We start from the raw sequence: 8,394 nt of genomic DNA, 5'->3' as shown, positions 1-8,394 counted from the left end.
TTCATACAATATATTAATGCATTACTACTGTTGTACAGTATCACTACTGTCGTAGGTATGAGGGAGTAATTTACCTGGCCTCAATTTGTATGTGCCTGTCCCAAGTCAGGAGCCTGTAATTCAGTGATTGTCATTTGTTGTGGTGTACATAAAAAAGTCAGGAGCCTGTAATTCAGTGATTGTCATTTGTTGTGGTGTACATAAAAAAGTCAGGAGCCTGTAATTCAGTGATTGTCATTTGTTGTGGTGTACATAAAAGAAAATGTGTTTGGTTATTGTTTTGTTCACAAGTCAAGCCGTTATTTGTTTGTTTTGAACTGTTTTAACATTTGTCATTTCAAGCCTTTTATAACTAACTTTGCCTATTAAGGGCTTGCTCACTGTTGAAGGCCATGCAGTGACCAATTATTGTCAACTTTAACATCACTTGGATTTTGGTGGATATTTGTCTCATTAGCAATTATACTACAGCTCTTTTTTTTATTTTAGCTACATTGTATAAGCTAGAAAAGTACTGTTAAGTATGGTATTTTTAGCAGTTTGCTAATATTGCATATTTTACCCCCATGAAGCAATATAAATTTGCTGTTGTTTGCTCTTTGGTTAGGTTGTTGTCTCTTTGACATTTCCATTTTTAACCGGATTTTTGTGACAAAAATGTCGGTTATTGATTTGGGGATGTACGGCGGGCGGGCGGGAATCAAATGTTGTCCGTGCATTAACTCATGAACCGTTCAACCAAAGCTTTTAAAATTTTAATATGTTGTTACTGACAACTAAATGAAGGTCAAGTTCAATAATGGCGATTTTGACTTTTACCGTTCAGGAGTTATGGTTCTTGAAAGATTGAAAAATGGAGTTTTCAGTCGTGTCCCTGCATTTACGGATGAACTGTTCTTCCTAAGCTTTCCAAATTTTAATATCTTGTTACTGATGACAAAATGGAGATCAAGTCCAATAATGGCGATTTTGACTTTTACCGTTCAGGAGTTATGGTTCTTGAAAGATTGAAAAATGGAGTTTCCAGTCGTGTCCGTGCATTTACGCATGAACTGTTCTACCTAAGCTTCCCAAATTTTAATATGTTGTTACTGATGACAAAATGGAGGTCAAGTTTAATAATGACGATTTTGACTTTTACCGTTCAGGAGTTATGGTTCTTGAAAGATTGAAAAATGGTGTTTCCAGTCGTGTTCGTGCATTTACGCATGAACTGTTTTATCAAAGCTTCCCAAATTTTAATATGTTGTTACTGATGACAAAATAGAGGTCAAGTTCAATAATGACGATTTTGACTTTTACCGTTCAGGAGTTATGGTTCTTGAAAGATTGAAAAATGGTGTTTCCAGTCGTGTCCGTGCATTTTCTCATGAACCATTCAACCAAAGCTTTTGAAATTTTTATATGTTGTTACTGATGGCAAATTAGAGGTCAAGTTCAATAATGACGATTTTGACTTTTATCGTTCAGGAGTTATGGTTCTTGAAAGATTGTGAAATGGCGTTTCCATTCACGTTGTTGCATTTACTCATGAACCATTCAATCTAAGCTTTTCAAATTTTAAGATGTTGATACTGATGACAAAATGGAGGTCAAATTTGATATTGATGATTTTCACTTTCACCATTCATCAGTAATGGTTCTTGTGATATTGCCAGGACACAAATAAATATTAATAAATCTGGTTTGCTGTCGTTGTGACAGCCTCTTGTCAATTTTATTATCATCCAATTTCTTTGCACAAGTTTGATAGTTTTTAATTGCTATAAACAAACATTTCAGAAAAGTTCTTTATTTTATGGTAGGCATGTCTGTCTAGCAGTACATTGACAATTTTTAACAACATAAATGACAAATATCAAATACTCAATATGTAAATTGATGTAGTGAGTTTTTTTAATTAGTTTATTTCCAATTTGACTGATAAATTTTAAGCATTAGTTCAACAATGTGAATTAGTTACTATATGTATAACAGGGCTGTAACTAGGGTTCGAATTCAGGGGAGGCAGGGGTTTGGGGTCGCCGATTGAGGCCCCTAAGAGAGGGGGGGTTGGGTCACAGCCCCCCACCGATTTTTTTCTCGCACTAAAATGGCTAAAAATGACCCGTTTTCCTTCGATTTACTTAGTTTAAGAAACATCAGTATTGCTTGAACCTGGAAACAATTTTTATGCAAAAACAAACTGAGATTGCTGTTAGGGGTGAGCCAAGGCTCCGTCTTGAAGGCCGTACTTTGACCTATAATTATTAACATTAAATACATTGTGACCGCAGATTTTGTTCTCAATATGGCTAAAAATCACCCGTTTTCCTTCGATTTCCTTACTTTAAGAAACATCAGTATTGCTGGATCCTGGAAGCAATTTTTATGCAAACAATTATTATCTGTATTTAAAGATATTTTTGTTAGAAATCAAACTGGTAAGTAATAAAAAAATATAAGGCAATATCATAGAAAGCAAGATATTTTTTTTGTCGAGGACCTTGAATTTCAATATGGTTGAAAACTGAACAGACATGTATATAACTACAACCAGGGACTTTCTAAACTAGTATATACTTAATTTAGAAAGTCTCTGCTTCAACGAATGGGAGTTTTAACTACTAAGGCATTGACCATAATGTTCTTGTACGATGGGCCGGGAGACGTTAAACAAATGACCTAACAGCTGATTCAGCCGGTAACGAATTTCCGATATCATAAAAGATTCACAATACAAAGGGAACTTCCTCTGCTTAATGGAGCCCCTAAATAAATGTGAATAGTTTTATTCAAAATTGTCGAAAGCAAAGTTTTATATGTGTTCTCGTACGAATACTGAATAACAGACGGACGGCCACACGAAAAAAATATATACTGAAACGGTTCACTTTCGATCAAAAATCCGGAAAATGACAGATATATCACGTATCATGATAACACTGTTAAAACTGTAAACTTGTGTTGTTTATAATATAAATTGAAGTTCTTCGTGTACATATTGTCAATATTTCATTTTATTACTTCAAAAAAATAATTTGGGGGAAGAAAATTCAGGGGAGGCAACTGCCTCCCCTGCCTCATAGGTAGTTACGGCCCTGTATAAGCAGGTAATCAGGATGGATTCCTATTTATGCTCCAGCTGTCATTTAACCTCATATTAAAATCCAAATTATAAAAGTCAACATTCTGGTTATGGGCTTGCAAAGAAGTTATTTCATTGTAGCCAACATGTTTCTGCTTTTCAGTGTGGCATCTTCAGGGCACAATAGGTAGGGAAATGAACACTGAAGTACACAAAATGAAGTTTATTTTAATATCGTTATAGAAAGGTTAATGTGATTTCACATTTACTAGATTAATACACCTCACTGGACATATACCATTTCAAATGGCTTCACTCTGAAGTTAGTTTCTTGACTGAGTGTTCTAACTAGTTGAACTACTGTATAATCATTAGCCTGTCAACACAGATCGTGAGTATTGAATCCTGCAAATGCGAGTGTGCTCAATCAACTCCAATCTCATTTGTCTAGAATTTTGCCAAAAGTGGCATTAAATACCAATCAATCAAAGCAAATTGTATGTGGATGCAAGTGCTTTCAAAATAAATACAAAAAAAAGGTCAAGTGAACCTACACCTTCAGGCAGTACAAGATGGAAGAGTAATCAGGATGGATACCAAAGTATGTAGTGGTTGTTTTAATTAATTGTTATCTTAACAAGAGTGTGCACGCTGAAATGTCTCGACTTCTTAAATAATTACCGATATTATGTTGATATTCCTAAATATAAAGCTTTACTACAACTATCACATAAACTTAACATGATCCAAGAAAAATAAGGTCAAGTTTATATAAACCAAACAAAAAACACATGTACACCTTACAATCATTCAATACACTAAATATAGTTGACCTATTGCTATAGTTACTAGAAACAAACTTAATCAAGAAACTAAACATTGACGAATGAACCATGACAGGCAGATATGTACAGCTTGCATCTTTCCATACAACAATAAAGTTGATAAATTGCGTATATAGTTTAAGAAAAACAGACCAAAACACCAAAACATAACACGGAGCAATGAACCATGAAAATTTAGGTCAAGGTGAGGTCAAGGTCAAATTAAACCTGCAAGACTGAAATGTACATCATAAAGTATTTTCGTACACCAAATATGTTGACCTATTGAATATAGTATTAGAAAAAAAGACCAAAACTCAAAAACTTAACTTTGCCACTGAACTTTGAAAACGAGGTCAAGGTCAGATAACAACTTCCAGCTAGACTCAACACCTTACAATCATTCTCTACACCAAATGTAGTAGGCCTATTGCATACAGTGTAATAAAAACAGACCAAACACAAAAACTTAACTATAACCACTGAACAATAAAAATGATGTGAAGGTCAGATTACACCTGCCAGTTGTACATGTACACCTTACAGTTTTCCCATACACAAAATATACTAAACCTATTACGTATAGTATCTGAGATGTGGACTCATAATAAGAGAGAAATTAAAATCACAAAATATTTTTTTTTCAAGTAGTCACAAAGAAATGTGACAAACAGAAACTTTGTAACATAAGGCATCTATATACAAAGTATGAAGCAATCTGGTCTTCCACCTTCTTAAATATATAGCTTTTCAGAAGTAAGCTAAAGACACCGCCACCTCCAGATCACTATTCCTATGTCGGGCTTTCTGCTACAAAAGTCCCAGGCTCTACAAAAGTTAAGGATTTATTGATTGACAACAGCTTCTTATATCTATATAAAGTAGGTGTTAAATACTACTTCAGCATGCATGGCTGTAATGTAGATATTATCATTAGTCGTTGATTCTGGTACCAGGAGAAAACCACCGACCTTTTTCAGGAAAACTGTCAATTCTTGTCAATAAGGTAAAGATCTGAATGCACGTTGTGATGATGATCTTCAGATTAATAGGCTATATATCACCAGGATTACTACATCAACTACTCTGCCACCAAGCCAACATAACTTGGGATTGATACTTTCTTTAGAACATTACACAAAATACTGTTGGCCAAATTAAAATGCAAAAGTCCCGCTCAGAGAATAAATTTAAGTGGATTATTATTTACTTTCACAATTTGTGAGGACTTCAAGATAGTTCCTATCAAATATGCTATCTTAACTTGTAAAAGAAAGTTCTGAAATACTCTAGGCAAATAAAGTAAGAACCAATTTGTTTACAATAAAACTTTTTATCAATATACTATTAGACTACTGTAAATAAAAGCAAATTTAATATCACACATATGACATATTGAGGACTTACAGTCAAAAATAATTTCCCCCTTGAAACAAAGGGTTAGTAGCTTGATAGGTGATCAAAACATTTTTTATGATAAAACATTGCATTCTTATACTGTCAACAGTTCTATCAATTTCAAACTTTGAAAAGAAGCATCTTCAATGATATAAAAAAATCTTCAAAAAAGGTTAAAAAAATTGAATAATGGTGGGCAATTTGACACAAAGGGGAAAAAAAATCCATTTTGAATTGATTGGCTACAAGATATATAAATGCAAGGACCCTTTTATAAAATTAACTTATTTCTGAAAGAATAATTATAAATAAAAATTAATATAAAAAAAATAAAAAAATAGTAAATGGTATTTTTTTTTTTAATGTTATATATAATTTCTCCTGATTACCATACCACCTCATAACCTTATTTACATCAAGCATACACAATTACTTTTGATTATAATCCAATGCATGGAACAATTATCTCCCTTGCGCCTTCTATATTTAATATTTATATGGTTGTAACACCACTAATTAGGGCCTGGCCAGAAAGTAGTACATATTTAACACAAAATTGTTTCTAAGCATGAGTGTAACTTTCAAAATATGTAGAAGATTTAGGTATTTTTGGTATCAAATGAAAGCTAAAGGACTGGTGGTCATTGTAGAATGCTTCTTGCCTTATAATTTTAAATATTTAAACTAGAGGCTCTAAAGAGCCTGTGTCGCTCACCTTGGTCTATGTGAATATTAAAGGAAGCAGATGGATTCATGACAAAATTGTGTTTTGGTGATGGTGATGTGTTTGTACATCTTACTTTACTGAACATTCTTGCTGCTTAAAATTATCTCTATCTATAATGAACTTGGCCCATTAGTTTCAGTGGAAAATGTTAGTAAAAATTTACAAATTTTATGAAAATTGTTAAAAATTGACTATAAAGAACAATAACTCCTAAGGGGGTCAATTGACCATTTCGGTCATGTTGACTTATTTGTAAATCTTACTTTGCTGAACATTATTGTTGTTTACAGTTTATCTCTATCAATAATAATATTCAAGATAATGACCAAAAACAGCAAAATTTCCTTAAAACTAACAATCCAGGGTCAGCAACCCAACAACGGGTTGTCCGATTCATCTAAAAATTTCAGAGCAGATAAATGTTGACCTGATAAACAATTTTACTCCATGTCAGATTTGCTCTAAATGCTTTGGGTTTTGAGTTATAAGCCAAAAACTGCATTTTACCCCATGTTCTATTTTTAGCCATGGTGGCCATCTTGGTTGGATGGCCGGGTCACCGGACACATTTTTCAAACTACTAACCCAAACGATGATTGTGGCCAAGTTTGGATTAATTTGGCCAAGTAGTTTCAGAGGAGAAGATTTTTGTAAAAGATTACTAAGATTTACGAAAAATGGTTAAAAATTGACTATAAAGGGCAATAACTCCTAAAGGGGTCAACTGACCATTTCAGTCATGTTGACTTATTTGTAAATCTTACTTTGGTGAACATTATTGCTGTTTATAGTTTATCTCTATCTATAATAATATTCAAGATAATAACCAAAAAGAGCAAAATTTCCTTAAAATTACTAATTCAGGGCCAGCAACCCAACAACGGGTTGTCCGATTCATCTGAAAATTTCAGGGCAGATAGATCTTGAACTGATAAACAATTTTACCCCATGTCAGATTTGCTCTAAATGCTTTGGGTTTTGAGTTATAAGCCAAAAACTGCATTTTACCCCATGTTCTATTTTTAGCCATGGCGGCCATCCTGGTTTGATGGCCGGGTCACCGGACATATTTTTCAAACTACTAACCTAAAAGATGATTGTGGCCAAGTTTGGATTAATTTGGCCCAGTAGTTTCAGAGGAGAAGATTTTTGTAAAATATTACTAAGATTTACGAAAAATGGTTAAAAATTGACTATAAAGGGCAATAACTCCTAAAGGGGTCAACTGACCATTTCAGTCATGTTGACTTATTTGTAAATCTTACTTTGCTGAACATTATTGCTGTTTACTGTTTATCTCTATCTATAATAATATTCAAGATAATAACCAAAAACAGCAAAATTTCCTTAAAATTACTAATTCAGGGGCAGCAACCCAACAACGGGTTATCCGATTCATCTGAAAATTTCAGGGCAGATAGATCTTCACCTGTTTAACAATTCTACCCCATGTCAGATTTGCTCTAAATGCTTTGGTTTTTGAGTTATAAGCCAAAAACTGCATTTTACCCCTATGTTCTATTTTTAGCCATGGCGGCCATCTTGGATGGTTGGCCGGGTCACCGGACACATTTTTTAAACTAGATACCCCAATGATGATTGTGGCCAAGTTTGGTTTAATTTGGCCCAGTAGTTTCAGAGGAGAAGATTTTTGTAAAAGTTAACGACGACGACGGACGACGGACGACGACAGACGACGACAGACGACGACGGACGCCAGACGCCAAGTGATGAGAAAAGCTCACTTGGCCTTTTAGGCCAGGTGAGCTAAAAACTACATCTAATTTTTAAAAAAGGGTACATTTTGTCTGTTTTACAGATCTGAAGTACCTGTTTTGGTACATCTGAAGTTCTGGGAAACAATTCTTTCTTATATATGCCATTAAAGTTATGTTGATTTTTTCATTACAAGACACCATAAGGTGTTGCTTTGACATACAATGATTGTCGCTTTATTTGAACTTAAAACAAAAGAGGTGTGCCTGCTTAAAATGGAGGAATTTAACATAGAAAGCAAAGGGGCCATGAATTAGTGGTGTACTTCCTTATAATCCAATGTATGGATCAATTACCTCCCTTGCGTCTTTTATATTTAATATTTATATTGTTTTCTATTCAAAACCATTTGAACACATACATTCACATCTATATATTTGTAAAATGCCACTGTCAATATATGGTAATAAAATATGAAATATACAAATTTAAATTAACCAAAATAAAAATATTCATTCAGTGTTTAACAGTAGTTTTCAACAATAAACGAATGTCTATACAAATTACAATATGTTTACACTGTTACATCAATAAATCAGTCTTACACAAAAATAGAAGATGTGGAATAATTGCCATTGAGAAAACTATCCAAAATTGTTTAA

This window comes from Mytilus galloprovincialis, chromosome 13 (genome assembly GCF_965363235.1).
Source record: "Mytilus galloprovincialis chromosome 13, xbMytGall1.hap1.1, whole genome shotgun sequence".
Classification (NCBI taxonomy): domain Eukaryota; kingdom Metazoa; phylum Mollusca; class Bivalvia; order Mytilida; family Mytilidae; genus Mytilus; species Mytilus galloprovincialis.
Note: the sequence above shows the minus strand (reverse complement) of the source record.